General features: G+C 39.3%; 1 long non-coding RNA gene across 2 annotated transcripts in view; it reads left to right on the top strand.

Annotated features, from left to right (window-relative positions):
- LOC106994772 (uncharacterized) overlaps positions 1-5948 on the top strand; it is a 170256-nt gene extending 164308 nt beyond the window's left edge. For both annotated transcript variants that reach the window (XR_013416421.1, XR_013416427.1), the window contains exons 4-5: positions 3196-3251; positions 4932-5948. This is a non-coding gene — a long non-coding RNA (uncharacterized LOC106994772). The remainder of the gene's footprint in view (positions 1-3195; positions 3252-4931) is intronic.
- The last annotated feature ends 16362 nt before the right edge of the window (positions 5949-22310 follow it).

Raw genomic sequence — 22310 nt, forward strand, 5'->3', positions numbered from 1 at the left:
GTAAAATGGCTGGAGTAAGACGCTGACTAGTAATGACTGCTCGAGAACTAGCAGTCATCTGTCTAACTGCCCCATATAAGGGGAGGTTACCTCTCAGCTTTAGCCCAGTATTGCGATGAGACAATGCAAAGCAGTCATGCCAAATTTCTTTAGTTTTTCAAGAGAAAATGAAAACTCGGGTTTTCTATACAAATAACCCTATTTTTGCAACAAACTTAAATTTGTAATACTGTGTAGGTCAACTGTGCAGAGTCCAGATAGCTCCCATGTCACTGGTTTTCTTTTGGAGGTCTGTGTGCTTGCACATTGCTACTAGACTTGAAGTTCCTGGAATGTAAACTATGCATCTCATTTATCTTTGTGTCATGCACGAAAGAGAGCTTTGCATTTAATGGACACTCACTAAATATTTATTCAATGACGGGTTGAAATTTTCTGGAAGCTATTAGCATTCATCATTTGCCTATATTTAAGATGTCTAATTTATCTGGGATTGCTGTGCTAGAGATGAAAGGACAAAAACTAGCATTCCCAGACTCCAGGATTTCACAGTGTATGATAGAACAATGAAAAATCAAACCCTGAGGTGGTGGTTCACACCTGTAATCCCAGCACTTTGGGAGGCCAAGGTGGGTGGATTGCTTGAGCTCAGGAGCTCTATACCAGACTGGGCAACATGGTGAAACCCTGTCTCTACAAAAAAATTAGCTGAGTGTGGTGGTGCATGCCTGTGGCCCCAGTTACTCAGGAGGATGAGGTGGGAGGATTGCTTGAGACCAGGAATTCGAGGCTGCAGTCTGCAGTAAGGCACTGCACTCCAGCCTAGGTGACAGAGTGAGACCCTGTCTCAAAAAAAAAAAAAGAGAGAAAGAAAGAAAGGAAGAAAGAAAGGAAGAAAGAAAGAAAGAAAGAAAGAAAGAAAGAAAGAAAGAAAGAAAGAAAGAAAGAAAGAAAGAAAGAAAGAAAGAACAAACAAAAGTCAGGGAAATGAACACTCAGCCGGCTCCCAAGGTGACAAATGAGAAGAGAAGAGACATTAGAGTAGAATCAACAGCCAGGTTGGTTGAGGAGTGGAGCTCACATGCCCTGCTAGAAGCTTGGCTTTTGCATAAGAGTGATGGGAAGACATGAAAAAATCAAACAAGGGACAGGGCGAGCACATTTTGAGGAAGGAGCATGAGCAGTGGCAATGTGGCCTCAGCCTCATGCTCAGCTAGGGCCTGATAAGCTGCAGTGCCCCTCACCTCCTGTGTGACTGAGGCCATGAAGATGACACATCCATCTTTGCACCATCAAGCACTTCTGGTGGACCAGGGCCCATCATGTCGCCCCTGAATGTAACCAGGGTTTCATCAGTGAAGTGTATTCTTCATATCCTGAGTGCCTGGAGCTTGGCACAGCGTCTTACTCAGTGAGCTGAGCTTGTGCTTATTGCATGCAGGGAGGAAAAAAAGACTGCTGTGAAGTTTGCCAGAAGCAACATTTCTGGCACCCCAATATGGCTGGGAATGGCTAGAAGAGTATGGGAGTGAATTAAATAGCTGGGGAATAAAGCTAAAAGGAAAGCGCTCTTCTCATAAAGCAAAGATCTCCAGTCACTTGCAAGCTGAAAGCTGGTGGCACAGGTTTAGTTGCCCACAACGTGTGAAGAGCAATTTGTTTGAATTAGTTGCTATTAAAAGACTGGTAAGTTAACATTAGCACCTTCACATCTGGTTTATCTTAAACCCCAAACTAGCTGACAATACTTGGCCTGTTGTGGTATTTTAATTCATTAACTGACGTGCTTCAAACATCACTTCAGGTATAAAACTTAGTGTTCTGTTAGTAGCAGGAGAGCATCTTTGGAGAAAAAGATACAGTAGAATCACTAGTATGATTCATTTGTTGTATGCACACCCTGAAATAAATAAAAGTAATACGGTAAACCATAAGAAGACTGAAGTCTTAACCTTCTTGCAGAGTTGCTCACTAGCCTAAAATGCCATTGAGATGAGATGAGGTAAGATGAGAGGAGATGAGATGAGAATATGGGCCCCTCCCAAATTCAACTTCCCTATAAATCTTTGTATTAATTGTTTTTTGGTAATATAAGCCTTGGTTAGGTTAAAGACCAAACAAAAGAAAACTTCATACTACTTTTACATAGTAAAAAATGTTTATATAATTAATGCGCAAAAAATGTGTGCCTGAGACAACAGAATGCAACCTAAAGACAGCAATGTGAATATGGGGATTATGTGGGATAAAAACTTAGTCAACTACAAAGGGCATAACATGTAAACAAGGCTTACTTTATGACTAAATGACAGGCTATTGTAAAACGCATGCATATATTAAGAAAAATTTTCCTAGAACCAAAAGTGTTTACAGATGACAATGTTGTAAAAGTGTTTGTATTATTCAGTTCAGGCTGCTATATAAAACAAAATGCCCATGGACCAGGTGGCTTAAAAAAACAGAAATTTATTTCTTAAAATTCCGTAGGCTAGAAGTCTGAGAGAGGGTGCCAGCATGGTCAGGTTCTGGGGAAGGCCCTCTTCTAGGTTATAGACTGCCATCTTCTCACGGTGCCCTCAGGAGAGAGCAGAGAGAGGTCCTGTTTCTCCTCCTCTTTATAAGGTCATTAATTTTATCATGAAGGCCCCACCTTCATGACCTCATTTAACCCTTATTACCTCCCAAAGATTTCACCTCCTAAAAGCACCATATTGAAGGTTAGAATGTCAACATAAGAATGTGGGGGGATACAAACTTTCAGACCATAACAGTGTGTCAGTGTTGCAGCAGAGATGATGGATACTAATCAAGAATGGCCATTTATGAATGGAAGTCTAATCAGGTGTAATGTTGCTCATTATTTTGAAGACATAGCTGAAAGCCTTTAGAATGAGTTTTGTGAAAAAGCAAAATCTTTTGTGGTGTCTTCTATTGAAGCAGGTGGGAGCAGATTTAAATAATGCCATCCTATTTTTATGATCTTTGATACGGTCTGGTTCTGTGTCCCCACCCAAATCTTATCATGAATTGTAATCTCCACGTGTTTGGGGAGGGACCTTGTGGGAGGTGATTACATCATGGGAGTAGTTCCCCCATGCTGTTTTCATGATAGTAAGTTCTCATGAGACATGATTTCATAAGCTGCTTTTCCCCACTTCGCTCGGCACTCATTCTCTCTCCTGCTGCCCTGTGAAGAGGCGCTGTCTACGGTGATTGTAAGTTTCCTGAGGCTTCCTCAGCCATGCAGAACTGTGAGTCAATTAAACCTCTTTTCTCTATAAATTAACCAGTCTTGAGTATTCCTTCATAGCAGCGTGAGAATGGACTAATATAGTGTTAATGAATATTTGGAATAATGGAAATGAATATTTACCATTACTAAATAACATTTGGAAGAGACACAAGAGGCCCAGGAGAGACACAGTTTCAGGAAACTATGTATTGAGAATAGTCTTGAAAAATTTAATTTAGACTAATCAAAAGTACTAAGTAAGACTTCAAATGGTACTCTTATGAGTACTGTTGGAACTTGATGTTAACATGTCTTTACTATGAAACTTAAATCCAGTGTGGCATTGTTTTAAAAGGACTTGGAACGTAAATCTGCCCACTACATCTTCTATAGAAACCACTGTTTGCTAGAAAGTTAGATTTTTCACTCATCATGAATATTGTAATTAACTCCATGCTTCTGTGTCTGAACCACAGATAGTGCAATACTTTCTTAATAAACGATATGGTTGATACCTAATCTGCTATAGAACATATGAATTAGGTGACTTGTTCATTCATTATATGGTTCTAAAAGCTTTTTGATTTGTTGGGAAAAAAATGATTTGTTCATATTATTCAAAGGGAAATTATAGAAATAACTATGGGAGAAGTTGGATCAAACTAAATATTTTAAATATTTTTTCTACAGGGGCATTCATTAATAGGTAAAAAGGTACCCAAATATATTATTTAATTTGCTTCCTCCTGACAAAATTATGACTTTGGGAAGCTCATTTGTCAAGAAAGAATATGACCCAGTTTCATATACTGAAATTGCCTCTCCCCACCATGAAAGTGATGGCCTAAACTAACATCCCCAATTTAGGGATTAGAAGACTACATTTCACAAATGGTTTTCTGATTTCAAACTTTTTGAAGACGACCTAAAATTGTCTAAGTTTTTATTTACAATTACTATTATTGGTGTTAGTCCAGAGCAGAGGAACAGTTCCTTGAATATAAAAAAAAGAAAAAAAAAAAAAACTGTGGGAAGTCTGTTTGGAAAAACCTGTATTTGTGACTGGCTGTTACTATAATGAATAAAACAAAACATCCTTCCCAGTTTAAAAATATAAGGCTGAATTCTATATATGGCATGCCACAAAGTGCAATACAAGATCTGACATTGCCAGGATTCTTGTTCCTAATCTAAGAGCTCAATTACAAAATTAAAAATGCAATAATTTAAAATTTCACACACACATACACACACACACGGATTTTAAATAGGATGGTCAATACCATAGAACACACACTATAGTCAGTGAAAATAGACACAGTTTAGACACAGGATCTGGCTTTCTCGGACAGGCTTCATTTATTTGTGTTAGCTGTCTGGTCCCTGTCGGCACCTAAACTGCAATGCCTGGTCCAATTTTTGTGTCTATTATGGTAGCACCAAGGTTCTTTGATTGATCATATATACTCACAAGTGGGCTTAGCTTCTTCCTAAAAAATGATGAAGGATGGATAGATGAATAGGTGGAAGATAGATATCAATAAATAGCAGGAATGTATCTCGATTTACACTTAGATGTACAGCATATGCAAATTGTTTACAATTTTTATATCTCTACTTAATTAGTATTTTGAGTCTATGATTCTACCCTAGAAAGGGAAATTAAGCTTAATTTAATATTTCTTCCTCTTTTCTGCAGGGCTCTGGATCAGTCCTGAAGAGCTTATAGGGAACCAGGCATTGTGTTGCAGGAATACTTCTGGTTCTCACATCATTTGTTCCCACAGGATTTTACTGAGACTCCCTGGTTCAGCCTGGTCCTCAGTAGCCTATTCATGTCATTGCTGAACTGCCTGTGGAAAAGGGTGGTGGATCTCTTCACAGATTCTGGGCTTGCTACGTGTAATGGGGACCATTTTTCTGCTGCCAGATCATCCTGGGATACAGTAATCTTTTAGCTGATCCATAGCCTTCTCCTGTCTTGGACCACAACACAGTTAGTTCTTGTCTGGTTCTGCTGCTCCTTCTGCAGGTTGCAGCTTTCTACTCTCCTAAATCTCTCAGAGGTCTTGCCACCTCGCTGGGACTCTTGAGGCAGCAGGATATCAGGCCTCTGTCTCTGGAGTCCACCCACCAGAGTCTGATTTCATCATATCTGTTATTTCTGTACATCTTCCCCATCCTGGAGAAGTTTTTTCTAGCATCGAGGGAATGTTATCCTTCAAGTCTGTTCTTCATATATTTTGGATGAACACAGAACTGCCTTTTTCCCCACAGAACTGAGGATTTTAGAGCTAAAGCAAAGAAATAGCTCTTAGGGTATTCCAACTTTTTACCATTTCAAATTCCTCCCCTGAGGCAATAAACACGACAGAATAATTCCTTAAAGGGAGTGCAGACGTGAGGAGACAGGAATGGGGTGTGAGGTGGCACAGAGGAGAAGGAAAAAGAAACAGAGGGAAAGGAATAGAGAGACAGAGATGTGTGCAACATGAGAAAAAGAAAGTTAAAAACTCCTGTTCTAGGAGACAGTATTTAAAAATGACTCGCAAGGGTTGGAATAATAAACTTGTCAAAGGGAAGACTTGCAAAATATCAGGATGTTAATCCTCATTGGCCTTTTCTGGACCCTCATTCTACTGTATTGCTATAATTAAAAGAGAAAGGGTGCAAATATCCTCACTTGTGACTTGCCTTTCTTGAAAATAAATTTATCTGAAAACTGGTGAGTGCTTTTTCAGTAGATTGCTCATTTAATTACCAACACACATTCCTTAGTTTACCTGAAATGCCTCATGGAAATTAGCAGTTTTAAATTAATGTGTTAATTTCCATGAGGCAGTGTTAATTTCCTTCCATTTCCAGTTTTGAGTTGATTAACCATGGTGAGTGTGATGATTTATCTCTATCTATCTACATACCTACCCACCCAGCTACTCAACATCTTATGGGCATCTACTTTGAAGAAAATAAGAATACAAATACAAATAAAAGGCTGTTATTGCTTCCAAGATTTAGAAGAGTAGAAAGCTGCACCCTGCAGAATTGATAGTGGAAGCTTTGTATGTAGACATCTGCAATATTATGTGGTGAGGGATCTAACAGAAACTGGCAGAGTTTTACGGGTCTTGTAGAAACTATGCCAAACTTTGACTTCCCCATCTTAAAGATACCAGAAGGGCCAAATTGCCAGTTATTCCATTTCTAGCCCCACTAGATCCCTACATTCTTTTCCCCAGGCAATCACAGTCATTCTAAAGGGATTTTATTCTGGCAACTATCTAATATCTTTTCTATTTTAAAAAATGTACTTATGAACTTCAGATATCAAGAACTGAGTTTATCATGTCCCTTAATTCATGGCTCATTAAGCAGTTCTTGCAATCAACTCTGGCCTCTTGTGAGGCTAAGACCAATAAGCTAACAGGAGCAGGAGTATGCATTGAAAAAGTAGCTCTAAATGAGAGCATTAATCTCTTCTATTGCACATTGATTGCTTACTTGCTTGATTCATTGGCTTAACACTTTGTTCTGCAAAGGATGGGAAGCAGATGAGAGTAAGTTAGACATTGCAGTCACCGAGGTCAACAGTAATCCTTCTTGAGTTGCCTATTTTCCTTGATTTGAAAAACTGAAAAGACCACATACTTCACAAAGACCAAGGATGTTAAACCCCTTTTGATGGAAACTTACATTTCTGAGAACCTGGACTGTTTCTATGAACAAGAAAATTATGAGCTTAATTCAGAACATTGTGGGGCTAAGTAGTTCTGCCTTGCCTTTTCTTTCTAGGTTCTCTCTCTCTCTCTCTCTCTCTCTCTCTCTCTGTCATCCCTTCACTCTCAAGGAATTGCCTGCTCATGCTTTGCACCACATTATGTCACCATTATTCCTCCTTTTGGAGGAAAAGCCCTCCCACATGACTTCATTTGGTGACATCAGTTCAGGAAATAAATATTTCTCTAGAAAGCAATGTTGCTTCCTTTTTTGACATGTCTCATAAAGCATAACTGAATGAAATGAAAAGTAATGGAACAGTTTCAAGTCATCATAGCTTTTTACATTATGGGATTTTCCATTAACAACTGAGATCAATATTTTCATTGCTGTTAAATGACAAAAACTTAGGCAAATTTTCTCACCAGCTGCTTGGGGCCATTTGGCTAACACAAGGCCCACTTTAAAACCTAAGTCTTTTCATTCCTGCTCGCCTCTAGCAATAACTTTCTCCAAATCACTCTTAACACTGCAGCTAATGCAGTTTTCTTAATCCCAGCACTTTGACAAAGTCAAAAAAATTTATATTTTTCCAATGAGGTCTTCATAGCCTGAGTCAAACATTTTTCCCCAGGATCCTATTAAAAACATAGCATTCTGCTACGTGTATTTACCAATTGCTACAAATGCTGTCTCTTTCAGGATAGTTTTTGGTTCTAATATTCTGTCCAAGCTTTCTATGCATATTCTTATTTATAAGTCCCACTTATAAATAATGGTTCTCAGAAACGAATCCCAGCTTTCAAGGAATCTTCCATTCTGTTGCAGAGGCAGAACCACAAAACAAAAACTAGAAGACCAAATAAAAAGTGCCAGGATTATTAATACAGACAAGAGCATTGTATCATTTCAGAGTAATTTAGGGCCAGGAAGGTAACGAAACCCCACCCTGAAATGAAAGCACAAGCATGGCCTTCGCACAATGTTCTACCCATTCACATTTGGAAAGTAATGAACTTGTTAACGTCTTAAGGGATATGTGGACTGCAGTTGAGGGCACTGATGAGCTGGCAGGAGGATGTTCTCAGCACAGTGAGTGAGTGGACCTTCTGCAGACCTGCAAGCTGAGTCCATGCCAATGACTGTGGCTTAGTGTGACTCACATGGGGATGCACAGAACATTATCTGTACGGAGACACATGCTTCCAGCTCACGACGAGCTGAGTACAGAGCAGGAGCGGTGACAATGGTAAGGCCTTGAAGACAGCTAACTCAAGAGGGTGAAATTCGAAGTCAATCCATTCCCATATTCCATATTCCCATATGCCATTCCCTTATAACATGCATAAGTCTGAGTGGGTAAAGGACTGGGAAACTTGGTGAAAAACAAAGAACACTGGAAAAGGGGTTAAAAGGCTTAGATTCTGCTTCTTCTGCACACTCAAGTTCCTGGGAAATCCATTCATTTTACTGGACCTTTGTTTTGTCCTCTGCAATATAAGGTGATTGGAGTAGAAGGGTGGCTCTTTATACTTTTTTTTTTAAAAAGGTAGCCTTTCATTAATAAAATCTTACATAAAGTTATATAAAAGAGGCAGAAGCAATGCCATGCTGGTTAAAGGGGGCAGAGAAGTTTCCTGGTTGGCATTCCCTTGGCTTTCCCTCCACAGAGCCCCAGGGTGCTATATAATAGAGCCTGAGACTGAGACTGCCAGCCTCCACATCTCCAAGCTGCCTTCCAGCTCTGACACTGTGAGAAAAAAATGTTCCTTGTTTTCCCAAGGACGTATAAATTCACTCTCTTTTTTTTGATGTGAATGAAATGAAAGGAAGTGCAGACTAGGGCATGTGTATAGGCCAGTTAGCTTCATTTTGTTTTCTGGCATCACGTGGGGAGTGTAAGAGCAAAGGCGAGTTCTGTACCCCAAAACGATCATCCTTCACTCCTCCATTAAGTAACTAAACAAAAAAAAATGAACATAAAGAAGATAACAATATAATTCCTGACTATCACTCTCTGCTTGCCCATTCCCACCTCCATGAAAGACTCGGGTGAGCCCATGAGCTCCTCTTTCAACCCCATTGCTAAACCTGGGGAGGATTAGGGCGGGAGATTGAAGTTTGGTCTGGAGGAAAGAAGAAAGAGAAAACTTTGGAGGAGGAGATGAGTCACTTCCAGGAGGGTAGGTGTGGGTGTTGACTTAGGAACATCAGCCTCTACATCCTTGGTGATTTTTCTCAGGGCCCTGGTAGTAGCTGACTTCCAACATCCTTTGCAGGGATATTAGAATAAAATTAATCCCTAAGATTATTTAGATTCCAGGTTATTTGCTGCCACAAAGTGCATGATGTCTTGTAAATCACTAATTCTGGCAAGCCCATAAATAGGGATTCTTCATAGGAAGTACATTTTTATACTCTACTTCACAGGGAGTATCCCTTTTTTAAAAAAAATTCTTAGCCTCTCACCCACCTTCTTTCATTTACTCTTCTTCCTCTTGTTATCCAGAAATAGTGGTAGAGCAAAAGGACTGTCAGAATTTGTTACTGGAAAAGAGGTAGTAAAAGAGAAGAATAATAACCATTCTTCCGTTTTAAACATGCCCATTGCTTCTCCATTCAAGGCACTTCTCTCCCGTTGAAGTGAGTATTACTGTCTTGTCTATTTCTTAGGAGCTACTGAAAAAGAATTTTGTCTAGATATTCTAAGTATTAGACAAAGTATAAAGCATGAATGTAACAGTTCAGAGAAGAGTCAATGTACTTACTAAAAACATGAAGAAGCCAGGATAGGTTGTGCTTATTTAATTAAATTCCGAAAAGTGCATATAGCCCTCCAGATTGAATCCAAAATAAGAGGAAATAAATGTTGTCTTATCCAATATTGAGTTATTTGTTCAACCTGGGAAGCTCTGCAGAAGTTATTTATTACAATGAGGAAACTGTTGAAATAATCAGGCTGTGATCTCTGAACAACTAACAAAGATTGGTTCTCATCTTAAGTCTAGGATACTAGCCATTTTTTTAAGTATAGACTCATAAAATTTCAGTTATATATAGTTATATAGCACCTTAGTTATATAGCAAAGTACATCAAAATCTAGTGGATTAAAATAACAATCATCAATGTAGCTGTGAATCTGCAATTTGCGCAGACCTTGGTGGGGAAACCATGTCTCTGCTCCATGTGATATCAGTTCAAACTGTTTATGTGGGGCTAGAAGGTCCACTTCTAAGATGACTGTGATATTGTGATATAATACGAAATATATATGTGGACTGTGTCCCTGGTTCCTGGCACAAAGCTCCTAAAACCCTTGGAATTCCTTAAGTGGTAGGAGTAAAAGGAGCATCTTTTGTGTACTCGTAGATAAGCCCTTTTTTAACATTATCTGAATTTATGCTAATGATGTGATGCTTGGAGAATGGGGGCCATTTGCTGGAGAAAATAACCTTGTGATTAGGAGGTTGGAACTTTCATCCCCATCCCTTGATCTCCAAAGGGGAAAACGGGGGTAGAGATTGAGTTCAGATACCAATGGCCAATAATTATTTGATGAATCACGTATACATAATGGAACCTCCAAAAAACTTTCAATGATGGGACCCAGGTTGGTGAACACATGAAGGTACTGGGAAGGTGGCACACTGGAAAGGTCACAAAAGCTCTCTACATCCCCACCCCATACTTCATTTTATGCATCTTTTCCATTTAGCTGTTCCTGAAATGTATTCTTTATAATAAACTGATAAACATAAGTAAGAGTGTCCTACAGTTTCATGAATGATTATAGCAAATTTTCAAACCTGAGGAGAGAGTTATGGGAATGCCTGATTTATAGCCAATTCATTAGAAGTACAGGTGACAACATGGGACTTGCAATTAATATCTAAAGTAGGGGCTGTCTTGTGATACTGAGCCCTTACCTTGTGAGATCTGCACTAATTCTGGGCAGTTAATGTCAGAACTGAGTTAAATGATAGGACAGTCAGTAAGCATTCACAGAGAATTAGAGAATTGCCTAATATGTGGGGGAAACCCCACACATATCTGAGGTCAGAAGTGTGCAAAAGAAAAACAGGTTTTTCTTTTAATGTCTCACTCACATGGCTGGCAAGTTGATGCTAGCTGTTGGCTGGGAGTTCAGCTGGGCTGTAGGCTGGACATCTTTGTTCCTTTCCACTAAGGCTGATCTACATGGTGTGTAATTGACACAAACAGTTTAGCTGGGTTCAAAAGTTAGAATCTCAAGAGATAAGACACAGAAGCAGATGGTTTCATGACGCCGAGATCTAGAAACAGCTACAGCATCACATTGCTGAATTCAGTCCCGGAAGTCAGATTCAAGGGAAGGGACACAGCCCCCACCTCTCAATGAAAGAAATATCAAAGACTTTGGGGACCATATTTTAAAATTACCACACAAGAGATACAGGGATGGTGGTGGGAGAGAGGGATGGATTTTAGAAGAGGAGAAATAATGATCTGAAAGTAGCAGTGAGGAGACATGAGGATACTCCACCTTCATGCCTGGTGGTAGAAAAACTTCAAGGAATGAAATAGCCCCACTTGAGTGGGCTGCAGGGCAAGCTGTGTCCTCAGGGTGAACTACTTCCCTCTTAGAACAAAAAGATGAAAGGAGTATTCAGAAAAGAATTTAAGAATATAAGGAATTTTGTTCTTCATGACCATATATTGCATAGGGCACAATGGAGGGGTTTTGAGAATTGGCAAAGGGCAGGAGAAAAAGATAAATTAGATGATATGTGGAAACTTATTGAGAATTGAACTACAGGAGATGCGGATCTAGGAATCTGGTGTTTGTGTTGGTAAGTCCTAAACAGAAATCAAGAACATAATGAGATTATGCCCATGGATTCAAAGCAAGTGGCAGTGAAAAGATGTATGGTATATAAGCACCCCAATTAATAAATATTATCCATTGGATAATGTCACAGAGTGTAAATAAACTAAAGATAAGCATGTAGACACTAAAGATTACTATCCAAAATATATAAAGGACTCCCAAAAAACAGTACAAAAAAGAAAAATTACCCAAAGGAAAATTTGGCAAAAAATGGAAGAGGCAAAATCAAAGGCCAGAGAATGTCTCAACGGCTAGTAAATGTAAGATGCTCAATTTTACCAGAAATCAGGAAAACACAAATCTAAACGACAGCAAGATATTATCTTACTTCTATCAGATTGTGTGGGTGTGGGTGTGGAATCTAAAAGCTTAATAATATTAGGTATTGGTAAAAGTATGAAGCAAATAATAACTTCCATGTATTACTGGTAGAAGTATAAATTGACAAAATTTGTCAATGTGTTCTATGACTAATCAATTTCAATTCTAGATATATTACACTAGAGAAATTCTTGCACACCTGCAAGAATTATTTGACAACATTGTTTATCATATTAAAAATTACAAACTATCCACAGGTCCATGAACAGGAGAATAGATAAGTATAATGTGGAAAAGCTATATGATGTAATTTTGTGTGACAATCTAAATGAATGAATGAGAGCCATACTTATTAACCTGGATAAATATCGCAAACAGTAACTTACAAAGCAAATTATGATGCCATTAATGTTACTTTAATATCACTCTATATATTTTTACAGATTTTGACTCTCCTACTTACCATGTGACCTTGCGCAACTCTGAGTTTGGTTTCCTCATTAATAAAATGGGAATGACAATAAAACTTACCTTGTAGGGTAGTACAATCATACAAGTGAATACATAGAAAGTGCTTAGAATAGTGCTGGTCACAGCATAAGCACTACATGTGTTACTTATTATTAATATGAATGTTATTATTGTTGCTATGTAGAAAAAATTTCACAGAAATGATAAAACCCTATCCCGTGATTGTGACTACAACTGGAGAGAGGTGCACAGAAGATTTCACCCTTATCTATATTTTATTTCTTTAACAAAAATATTTGAATCTACCCTGGAGATACATGGATATTGTACATACATGTACTCCTAACAGTCCAGTGTTGCAAAAGACAGAAGCCAACCCCAGGACCTGCCCTATTTTCTTAAGAAATGGCTTGAGATGACTTCATGTCTCCTTTCTTACTTTCAAGGAATTGGAGGAGCAATTACATCACATGTTTGACTAACCAGTGAATAAGTAACAAGAGAACATTTTACATGGCAGTCTTCTAATTTAGTGGAAATTATAAAGTTGACCTAAAGCAGATAAAATGTAAGATTCATCATATTAATAATTGGAACTATAGGGGAATAAGTCTCCCATTTACTGAAGGAACATCCTCAACTCCCCTTCTGGCCCTCATCCCCAGGAATAGATGTTGAACTCATGGTAGTTTGGGTAGCACTGTGCAGAAGAGAACATTGTGAGGGGCAAATTGACACAGAGATGCTATCCAAAAGTGGGGACATCTCTGAGGAAACCTATAGCACTACTGCTATAATGAAAATTCTTTTGGCTAAGAGAATTACGGCTCCTCTTGGTTGGGATTGAAACATTTGCTTTTGGAAAGCCCATCAAAGAAAAGGTGCACTTTCATGGTTTGATGAGTTAGATTTGGTCAAATACTAAGATTTGAACTTAGTCCCTCAGCTGCTGAGTCATTAACAGACACACTCCCCATTATCCTCAGACCTGTCTAGAACCTGCCTCATTTGTAGAGGAGAGTCTTAGAAATGAAGAGCCCAAGGCCCTTAGGAGAAGGGCACAGGCTTGGAGGCAGGGAGTTCCACAGAAACACATTCCTTCGGTTTTGCACTTGCGTGTAGGGACCACTCTATGTCTGGCTCCCCGCTTTGGTCCTGATCAGCTGGCCAGCACCTGCCATTGGTCCATCCACACTGAGAATATGAGCACTGTCCACAGACATAGGCTTGATTGTCAAGTGGGCCAGCCTTGTAAGCATTCTCAAGCCATTTCCAAAGTCCGCACAGATATCCCACTGTTGTCACAACCCTAGGGAAGCTCCTGGAGAAACAGAAAGCTACACTACAACTTAGAGAGCTTCCTACACAGTTTCTCATTCCTCCAGCTTCAGTCTCCTCCAAGTAGCATGAATCATTTCCAGTGCCTCCCACCTGAGGGGGTGGAAGAGGCTCTGTCCCTGCAGCTGTTACCCAAAGGCGTTCCTGCTTCACTTCAGTGAAGGAATCATTATGTTAACTACAAACTAACATGTGGACTTGGGTTATCTCTTCTCAGTACTGGTTTTCATTTCTGCAGGTCTCCCTACCGGTCCTAATTCTCATCATTCCCCAAGGAACATCATAAAGTTAACCTTCTTGTGGTAGATATAATTATTATTATTTCCATTTTAGAGATGGGGAATTAAGTCTTAGAGAGATTAAAATTCCAAAGTTACACAATATGTGGTACAGCGAGTATTTAAAGTGGACTCTGTTGGTCTAATTTCAAAACTTATACCTTTAATGACTGTACTGCGTGATCCTATGAAACATTTGCTAATTACTTTGAGGGGTGGGAATTACACAAAGTAGGAAGAGAGGGAAAATCCTCATAAGTACATTATTAGTCATATTCCTTTTAATATCATTTGGAGAACCTACAGGAAAAATGTTATTATCAGTAGTATATGTCTTGTCAGAGAGGGGTAAATAAAAGTGACACGAATAATGTCAGCAGGAAAATCAGGCTGAAGCCTACTGTAATCCCCCAAATGGCGAAGATATTTTTGTATGTGTCCTTTCCCAATCTTCTCAACAAAGTGTTATTACCACTTGTTTTGCACTAACTGGCTGTGATAACTGTCAGGATGGGCTTCTAAGCAATGACATTGAGAATTCCTGAATAGCTGAATAGTCTGATGGAGTAGGGAGGGAGGTTGGCAACAAGGATAACTAAGAGGAAAAAGCACAACAGTTACACAGAAAATGGGTTAGGAGACTGAGAGAACTGATGATGTCCAAGTGGGGTCTTGAAAAATGATTAAAAGCAAGATAAAAGGTGAAGAGTATTCTAGATTCATGAACAGCGTGGACAAAGAGATGAAAGTGCCATGGTCTGAATGTCTGTTCCTTCAAAACTCATATGCTAAATTCCTAATGCCCAGGATGATGGTATGGGGTGTTGGATGTTGAGAGATGATTAGGTCATGAAGGTTGTATTCTCATAAATAGGATTAGTGCCTTATAAAAGATGCCCCAGAGAGCTTCCTTGCCTCTTTCACTATGTGAGAATACAGCTATAAGGTGCCAACTGTGAACCAGGAAACGGGCCCTCACCAGACTGAATTTGTTGGTGCCTTGAGTTTGGATTTCTGAGCCTGCAGAGCTATGAGAAATAAACTTCTGTTGTTTATAAGCTACCCAATGTATGGTATTTTCTTATAGCAGGCCAATGAAATAAGACAGAAAGCAAAAAAACACCATGGGATTAACAACAACTATACATAATTTGGTTTTCCTGCAGGTAAGAAATGAAAAAATTGAGGCGGAAGACATAGGCAAAGTCTGGAAAATGGAGTGCATTTGGCACATGTGAAGGAGTTTGGGCTTTAGTCTATGAATGGTGGGAAACCATCAAGTGGTCTTAAGCAGAGAAGTGATATATCCAGTTTGCATTTTTAGTGGTGAGATATTTAGGTAGGAAACCAATAAAGAATCGATTGCAACTGTTGGGGCGAGAGATGATGAGGGACAGACTCAAATCAATGACAATGAAATTGGAAGAGGAGAAAGAGACGAGAGATATTTGAAAGTTAGAATCAGAAAGATTTGGTGTCTGGCAGGATTTAAGAAGTAAGAGAAAGAGAATGGTTTGGGACACCCTCCAGGAGTCCCCACATTGGCTACTTCAAGGACAGAGAACCATCTTTCCCCTTTGCCTCTCCTGAGGCAGCCCCAGGGCTAGCCCACTAAATCTCCTCTGTTTCTATGCATAGCAATTCTTTAGGAAACTTATCACCTTGCTTCCCCACTAGGTCTATGTGAGAATCCATTCTGGGACTGGGGTTATTTACACTCACCTACATGGAAGGATCCTCAGGGGTCCTTAGGCAAGTTGTCTTATGTTCTGCCTAGAGCTCTGTATGGAGCTCTTTATCTCAGGAGGCTGGGATAATTCTAATAAATTAGTGAAAACTTGCATGACACCTTTCCTTAGGGCAGGAAACTGCCTGCTATATATCTGCATAACCAAGAAGGGACACAAGGTGACCTTTTAACACTGCTAGCACAAAAAGTAACTATACTTTAAGGAGGAAAACAAAGCAAAACAACTACATCAGCTACACCAGCCTCTAGGAAGCAGTTAAAACCATGGAAGTGGATCAGATAATCCAGGGAGCAACAAAGAATGAGAAAAATGTCATGAGGATAGATCCTCAGGAGACACCAACTTTTAGACAGGATATTTTACTATAAAAATGCAGGGACAGAGCATTTTAAGGGAATAGCAATGAACTGTCAAATGCCTCAAAGTTCTACTAAGACTGATGCACTTAACAAGAACTGCTTCAGGGGATTTGTTGGGGTAGAAGCCAGATTATAGCAAGTTGAGGTTTTAATGGAAGGTAAAGAAGTGTCTAGAAGAAAATAAATCATGAGGCAAATCGAGGGGAAAAGTTGCTTATGAGCATGGTTATAAGATGATCAATGGAAAGGGCAGATGGAAGACAGGAAACAGAGGGATGATGATTACTGGAGCTGAGTCGTGCGGGGGACAGGAGGAGCTGGCATCCAAAGTGCAGAGCAGTGTGTTTGCCTTGAACCAGAGAAAGGACAATTCATTTTGGTCCACAAATAGAGAAAAGAAAGGGAGAATATAAATATAGATAAGTATGTGGGTAGAGACACAGGAAGTTCAGATATTTCATGCCTAATTAACCTTAAATTTCTCAGAGAAGTAAGTAGCAAAAGCATCTACTATGATGGGCTGGACAGAGATGGGACTTTGAGATAGTGTGTGAGAATATCAGACTAGACCAGGCATGGTGGCTCACACCTGTAGTCCTAGCTACCTGGGAGGCTGAGGCAGGAGGATTGCTGCAGCCAAGCAGATCAAGGTTGTAGTAAAGTATGATTGCACTACTGCACTTCGGTCTTCTCGGGGGGAGAGTGAGATCTTGTCTTAAAAAGAAAAAAAAAAATTCAAATCAAGAACAAATACTCAGTGTTTAGTATTAAACCTCCCACTAGTACTATTAACCCTAGTGGCTCCAATCCCCAGTATTGGGTGCTTATCCCCCCGGTGCAGGAATAAAGGTAACCTAGAGCCTTAATCCAGGGTTGACTAAGTAGGCATGACAGCAAATGCATAAACACTTGGCATTACATTAAAGTTGACTGAATATGTACCATCAAAATAAATAATGTGGTGGCCCACCACTTATAGTATTTACTCTACAGGTGCTCCAAATGTCAATAGTTTTGTTTGCATGTAGTTTTTTTCAGCATGGAAAAAGAACCAGGGGTTTCAGATTCTTTTTGTAGTAAAGAATGGAAGTATAGCTCTTTTGGTAAGTGGGGCTTTGTTTTGACAAGCTGAGCTGAACTCAATCTCATATATTTTATTTGTTAATATTTCCTCAGAATCTGAGGTTTTCTAGATTCATTGTTAAAATATGTAAGAGGGTAAATGTCACCATTTTATGACCAATTCAAATAAAATGGATTATACTCCGGGTAATATATTGATTCAATCCTTTCCCCTACCCACAGAATTAAGAACTTTTATAAATATCAGCATGAGTTTATGATATGGGAAAGTAAAATAAATTACACTTATGGAAAAAACAGCTCATTAGTAAAAGGGCTAAATTTGTTACTGTTACTGGATAAACCTCTCTTCAGTTCTGCTATTGAGAACCAGTTGGATGAAAGAGAAGGAAGCAGAGTGGGAACTAAAACATTATGGAAACTGGTTCTTGACCTCAAGTAGTTTCGTGGAAATTTTTTGGGGTTGGAGTGGGGGGCAAAATTCATTCCTTTCCACATGCTGCATAATGTCAGTAAACAAACACTTTTTCTTTCTTTATTTATTTTTTGAGATGGACTCTCCCTCTGTCGCCCAGGCTGTAGTGCAGTGGCAAGATCTCAGATCTTGGCTCACCACAACCTCCTCCTCTTAGGTTCAAGCAATTATCCTGCCTCAGCCTCCCAAGTAGCTGGGATTTTAAGTGTGCTCCACCATGCCCAGTCAATTTTTTTTTTTTTTTTTTTTTTTTTTGTATTTTTAGTAGAGATAGGGTTTCGCCATGTTAGTCAGTCTGGTCTTGAACTCCTGACCTCAAGTGATCCGCCTGCCTCAGCCTCCCAAAGAGTTGGGATTATAGGTGTGAGCCACCATGCCCGGCCAACAAATGCTTTAAATAGAATGCCTAGTTTGTACTAAAATGTTGAGCAACGGTTTGCTCCAGATTCACAAATCTAGAATGAGAAAGCCATTTAAAGGGGAGTTGGCTTGTGAATAGAAGATTCCTTTGGTCAAATTAAGTTCAAGCTAATTAATTTCTATTGAAGACAAATCAATTCAAATAAGACATTTCATTAAAGCACTAGCCTGGTCACAGTATAAAATCTTAAGAACAAAACAATGAGTTTTTATCTTCCTCACATGGCATTCAGAGGTATTGACCTGAATTTATATGTAAGGAACCTTAGTTAAATCCATTTTAGACCACAGATAAGCCTTTTGTGCTGTAGGCCATAAATGCAAGAGTATTTATTTCCAGACGTTTCCATGTGAAAATGAAATAAAGTGGGAAAATAAAATATACAAAGAGGAGGGTGTGAAGGTCTGGACTTTTATTTTAAACAAGTTCATCTTTGCTACTGAGTTTCATAAAGCTAATGTAAAACTCTAGGATATTGTAAACACACACTGCTTCTAGCATACAGTGTTTGCAGCCATTTCTAGGTCAAAGACCAACTCATAAAAGAGGGCTGGAAGTCCCTAGGAAGTGATTCCACTGATTTTGACCCTTGCCCTTCAGAGGTATTAGAAGAGTTGTAAGACTCAGAGGAAGGAAAGGGAGATTGTGAGAATGAGGTTTGGTGACTTCTTTAGGCACTCATAATTTCCAGCCTGGATGGGGCACAATCATCTTGATGGTTGGATGGAGAGCAGAAGGAAACAGCAGCACAGGGAAGTGCTGCCAGATTTCAGGTAGTAGAAAGAAGATTTGGGGAAGCAGTCCAGATGACATTACTTTCTGTCCCATATTTCACACACACATCTGTCTAGTTTGGGCTAGGTGTTAACTTGTCCGGTGACAGAGCTGAACCAAGAACCAGATATCTTGCAAGATCTTTTCTACCTCTGAGATTGCTGCCAGGGGAAACCTGAGTAGGAGCACACAGATCCACAGATCATCTCCTGGTCACTAGAATAAGCAGACCAAGGAGCATACTTGCAGATATGAGCAATCAGCTGAATGGAATTTGAGGAACGTTGTAGAACTAAAATATAAAGTTTTCCCTGGGAAAATTACCTTGACTCCTTCGGAGGAAAAAAAATTGTTTAAATTCTTTACCATTTAGAACACCTAACAGAGTATGTGCCTAGATGTCAGGTTAGAGGAAATCAGTTCAAATGAAATTGAAATGAGGTCAGCCTTCTCTAAATGAAGTAGAAAATGGTAAAAGCTTTACTGAGGCTAGGGAACTGGGTTACAAGCTAGTTTTCTGTCTTTCTGGGGTGAGGATGTCTCCGTGCTCCTCCCCTGGGATATGACCTGGCAGATCTAGGGAACACTAAGATAATGAAACACTGGGGCAAACGGTACACATGTAAACCTGCTCTACTTCCCTGCCTTGTCTAGTACTTCCCTCAGCGTGGCATTTCCTCACTCCGTATCCTCCATGCAGCTCCCCCTAAATTCATTTCACGACCTTGACTCTCTCTCACTCCCTGCAGCTTTCCCTACCACAACATTCATTCTAACTACCCCTCCTAGGGCCACTTCCCTCGGGGTCCTTGGAGCACGACTTTTCAAGGAATGGGAAGGAACATTTCCTTGTTGAGAAAATACACCTAAACAAATGCTTCTTTAGAGAACAATACATTCAGTTTTAAAAAATTCAATTAAAATATTCACACATGAAACACCCACAGACCTTTCCTTCTTCGAGTTTACTGATTTACATCTCCCTGACTCTCCTTTTACTGTAACGGTGTTGGCAGGTTTCCCTTGCCAAGTCACCAGACAGTTTGTACATACAAACATAGCTAACTTTTGCCCTTCAGTTTATGTAATCCCCCTGGCAGACTGGAGAAATTGTTGTGGTAAAAACAAATAAAAGAGAATTTTATAATTTCTTTCTAGATGTCTGTGAATCCGACCAGTCTCTGAAAAACAGCCAGTGAAAACCTACTCCAAGTATCTTTTTTTCTCTCTTTTTCTTCTCTTTCTTTTTTTAAAATTCTGCTTTAAGTTCTGAGATACATGTGCTGAACACACAGGTTTGTTCCATAGGTATACATGTACCATGATGGTCTGCTACACCTATCAACCCATCATCTAGGTTTTAAGGTCCGCCTGTATTAGGTATTTGTTCTAATGCCCTCCCTCCCCTTGCCCCTTCCTACCCAACAGGCACCAGTGTGTGATATTCCCCTCCCTGTGTCCATGTGTTCTCATTGTTCAGCTCCCACTTAAAAGTGAGAACATGTGGTGCTTGGTTTTCTGTTTCTGTATTCGTTTTCTGAGGATGATGGTTTCCAGCTTCATCCATGTCCCTGCAAAGGACATGAATTCATTTATTTTAATGGCTGCATAGTATTCCATGGTGTATATGTGCCACATTTTCTTTCTCCAGTCTATCATTGATGGGCATTTGGGTTGGTTCCATGGCTTTGCTATTGTAAATAGTGCTGCAATAAATATACATGTGCATGCATCTTTATAGTAGAATGATTTACAATCCTTTGCATATATACCCAGTCAAATGGTATTTCTGGTTCTAGATCGTTGAGGAATTGCCACACGGTCTTCCACAATGGTTGAACTAATTTACACTCCCACCAACAGTGTAAAAGTGTTCCTGTTTTTCTTCATCCTTGTCAGCATCTGTTGTTTCCTGACTTTTTAATGATCACCATTCTAACTGGTGTGAGACGGTATCTCACTGTGGTTTTGATTTACATTTCTCTAATGACCAGTGATAATGAGCTTTTCTTCACATGTTTCTTGGCCACATAAATGTCTTCTTTTGAGAAGTGTCTGTTTATATCCTTTGCCCACTTTTTGATGGGGTTGTTTTTTTCTTGAAAATTTGTTTCAGTTCCTTAAGTTTCTTGTAAGGTTTGGATATTAGACCTTTGTCAGATGGATAAATTGCAAAAATTTTATCCTATTCTGTAGGTTGCTTGTTCACTCTGATGATAGTTTCTTTTGTTGTGCAGAAGCTCGTTAGTTTAATTAGAACCCATTTGTCAATTTTGGCTTTTGTTGCAATTGCTTCTGGTGTTTTAGACATGAAGTCTTTGCCCATGCCTGTGTCCTGAATGGTATTGCCTAGGTTTTCTTCTAGGGTTTTTATAGTTTTAAGTTTTACATTTAAGTCTTTAATCCGTCTTGAGTTAATAATTTATATAAGGTGTAAGGAAGGAGTCCAGTTTCTGTTTTCTGCCTATGGCTAGCCAGTTTTCTCAGTACCATTTATTAAATAGGGAATCCTTTCCCCATTGCTTGTTTTTGTCAGGTTTGTCAAAGATCAGATGGTTGTAGGTGTGTGGTATTATTTCTGAGGACTCTGTTCTGTTCCATTGGTCTATATATCTGTTTTGGTACCAGGACCATGTTGTTTAGGTTACTGTAGCCTTGTAGTATAGTTTGAAGTCAGGTAGCGTGATGCCTCCAGTTTTGTTCTTTTTGTTTAAAATTGTCTTGGCTATATGAGCTCTTTTTGATTCCATATGAAATTTAAAGTAGTTTTTTTCTAGTTCTGTGAAGAAAGTCAATGGTGAGTTGACAGTAATAGCATTAAATCTATAAATTACTTTTGGCAATATGACCATTTGCAAGATATTGATTCTTCCTATCCATGAGCATGGAATGTTTTTCCATTGTTTGTGTTCTCTCTTATTTCCTTGAGCAGTGGTTTGTAGTTATCCTTGAAGAGAACGACTTAGTTCTGAGAAAGTATATTGTTTCCCATTAGCTTTAGTGGACTTGTAGTTCCAAGAATTAGAGATGATGCACCCAAAGTTCAAAAGACTCCTACTTATCCAAGTGGGAATGATATTAAAAGATGCTTGGAGGACCTCCAGCATCCATCTTGGGTGCATCATCTCTAGTTCTTGGAACTACTAACCCACTAAAGCTAATAGGAAAGGATACACTCTCTCAGAGTTAAGTCCTTCTAAGCACTGATTTCACAATAGACAC

The sequence above is a fragment of the Macaca mulatta genome, chromosome 1 (genome assembly GCF_049350105.2).
Source record: "Macaca mulatta isolate MMU2019108-1 chromosome 1, T2T-MMU8v2.0, whole genome shotgun sequence".
Lineage (NCBI taxonomy): Eukaryota > Metazoa > Chordata > Mammalia > Primates > Cercopithecidae > Macaca > Macaca mulatta.